The sequence below is a fragment of the Gavialis gangeticus genome, unplaced genomic scaffold (genome assembly GCF_001723915.1).
Source record: "Gavialis gangeticus isolate Ggan-Ray unplaced genomic scaffold, GavGan_comp1, whole genome shotgun sequence".
NCBI classification, from domain to species: Eukaryota; Metazoa; Chordata; order Crocodylia; family Gavialidae; genus Gavialis; species Gavialis gangeticus.
The window spans coordinates 132,616-135,423 of record NW_017728974.1 but is presented as its reverse complement, the minus strand read 5'-3'; the positions used below and the strand labels follow the sequence as shown (position 1 = coordinate 135,423).

The window sequence follows — 2,808 nt, the reverse complement described above, 5'->3', positions numbered from 1 at the left end:
CATGGCTGGGCTGATCCGGGCTGTCAAAAAGCTCCTGATGGAAACCCGGCAGTGAAGGTGCCGCTGGCAGTCGCCCACGTAGGGAGCGGAGCAGGTCCTTGGGGTCAGGCACAACTTAGGGGCAGGGCCGGAGAGCTGGGGGGCCCACAGGCTGGTGCGGGGGGTCCTGCTGTTGGGAACAGGCTGGGGAGGGTGCCTGGGGCTGGTTCAGACAAGCCTGATCCTGCCCAAAGCAGGGGCTGGACCAGCTGTGACCCCCCACCCGCCCCCACCCTGCTGGCTGGGCTGGGACCCCCTGGGGGGCCCGGCTGCGGGAGGCACTTGTGACACTGAGGGGAGGGGCAAGTGGGAACCAGCATGATAAGCATGTGCGTGCAAACACGTACATGTGTGCACGCATGTATGTGCGCATGCAGGCATGAACATGCTCACACATGCAAACATACACATGCACATGTGCGCACACACGTACGGACATACATGCACATACATGTGTGTGAGCAGGCGCAACCCCTGCCCTGGGCCCTGCCGTAGCCGTGGCTGGTAGGCGAGCCGTGGCATTCCTGCGAACCCACTTGCCGACGCAGAAGCCGTCAGCAAAACCGCACAGGAGGCAGGAACTACCGCAAAGGGAATTGAAAACCGGCAGCCAAATGTCACCGCCGCAGTGGGAAGCTACGGTGCGGCTGACCCGGAGCCCGTCACCATCCTGGGCGCGGGCTGCCAACGCAGCCAGGGGAGCAGGAGGGTAGGCGGCATCAGTTGGCCTCTGGCCAGACAAGGGGTGCGGAGGGGGCTGGTCATCAGGACCCGCGTGGCTGCAGCCAGTCCCTGGGTGTCCAGCTCAGGCCTCGCGCTGGCTGCATGCTGGGCTCAGGCCCTGCGCACCCGCTCCACCCCACAGGGCCTCACTGCTGGCCCCCAGGGCACCCGCGGGCCCAGAGATTTGGCCACGGGGAAGTGGCAAATGCTCCCCTGGCAGCACAGGCGTGCGGCCACGGGCGCCCTGCAGGCTGGAGACGTGGCTCCGGGGCCAGATCTGGGGTCAGGGAGGAGGAGGAGACCTGTGCCTGGCAGCACGGTCTCGTGCCACGCTAGGACTGCCCTGGCCCTGCCCCTTGGCACCGCGGCATGACTGTACCCTGGGATATGCTGCCCCAGGTTAGGGCCAGTGTGTTCGCAGCCAGGGCTGGGGGCTGCACTGGGCAGGTCTCCTGCATGGATCCCAGCGCCACCCGCGCCCGGCCCCGCGCTGCCATAACCCCGGGACGGGCGGCCGCTAACCCTCCTCTGCCTGCCTCCTGCGGGTCCTGGCCTGGCCCCACAGCCCACGGTGGCACCGGACCCCCCGAAGAGCTCAGTGGGGTCAGGGTCGGGGTCATGCTGGGGGGCCCGAGGCCTGGCAGCAGCCTCAGCCCCAGCCCCAGGGTAGGGCCAGAAAGTCTCCGCGTGGCCCCCCAGGCTGAGCAAGGGGCAGGGCAGGGCAGGGCAGGGCAGGCACCAGGGGGGCAGCGAGCTGCAGCCAGTGCCCGCGGCCCCTCCAGGGCATCAAAGGAGCCTGTGGGCAGCCCTTGGCCCCCGGCAGCAGCAAGGCCTGCCCCCCCCAGCCTCTGGCCCGCGGCCTCCCCCGCAGCTTCCCCTGCGCGGGGACGGTCCCGCGCCTGCTTCCCCTGCGCTTCCCTGGAAAGCAACTCCACGGGGCAGTCCTGCCGAAAGGGCAGGCAGCCCCCGCCTGAGTCACGGGTCCCAGCGGCAGAGCGCCGGCCCCCGCCCCACTCCCTGCACCGGGGGGGGCAGTTGAAGCCCCCCCAGAGGCACTAGGGCTGGAGCCCAGGCTGGGAATGGGCTGCGCCAATGCTGCCGGCATCAACCCTGCAGGGTCCCGGCTGGAGGGTCTCGCCCCTGCGCCCAAGCTCAGCCCCGCTGCACTGGGGCAGGAAGGGGTTTGCCCCTGCTCAGCCTGGGGGGTTCCCCTTCCTCAGCAGCGGGGCGCCTGGGCTCCCTGCAGTGTCCGTGACCCCCACGGCAGGAGCAGGACACTGGTGGCCTTGGTCCTCCTGCTTTCTTGGGGGCAGGGGCAAAGCCTGGGGCTGTGCCAGGGGCGGCTGTCGTGCGGCTCTGAGGTCAGACACGGGGTTTGTCTGGGCTGGTTTAGACAGGGCTGATCCTGCCCCGGGCAAGACTGGTACTGCATGCGACCCCCCAGCTCCCTGCCAACCCCTTGGTTTTGGGATCCTACAAAAGGCACTGGGAGTCATGGCACAAAGGACCCCAGCCCCAGACTTATCGTGCCCCCAGGTTAGTCCCCCCCCAACCCTGGGCTCCCCCGATGCCTGGGGCCAGCAGGGCCGAGCGTGTGGGAGGGCAGGTAAGAGCAGTCAGAAAACTGAAGTCACAGAAAAACTTTATATACAAGAGGCCTCTGGCTGGGCCCCTCCCTGCCCCTGCAGCCCCAGCCCCCTGGCCCTCCGACAGACCCACAGCTTGGGGCACGGCCCGCAGAGCCCACACGCCCAGCAGCACCACGCGACCCCACGGCGTCTGGGGCAGCCTCCGTCTCCGTCCCCGTCCCCAGGCGGCCTGACGATGGGGCAGCCCCAGCACCAAGCAGACACCGCCCACCACTGCCCTCAGCCTCAGTCCCCGCCACGCCGCGGGGCCGGGCTCCGGCCACAGACGCGGGGGAGGACAGCCGGGACACGACAGCAGCCCCCAGCTGCCAGCCACGGGCCAGGGTCCAGCGGCTCTCGGTCACTGCAGCGTGCACACGTCCTGGTCCCTGTCATCGTCCTCCTGCAGGGTGGCTGC

At 69.2% G+C, this 2,808-nt stretch overlaps 1 protein-coding gene across 1 annotated transcript in view; it reads right to left on the bottom strand.

Moving 5' to 3' along the window:
* LOC109291018 (ATP-dependent RNA helicase DQX1-like) overlaps positions 1-2,808 on the bottom strand; it is a gene marked incomplete at its 5' end in the record, with an annotated part of 27,416 nt that overhangs the window by 11,434 nt on the left and 13,174 nt on the right. The window lies entirely within an intron of this gene.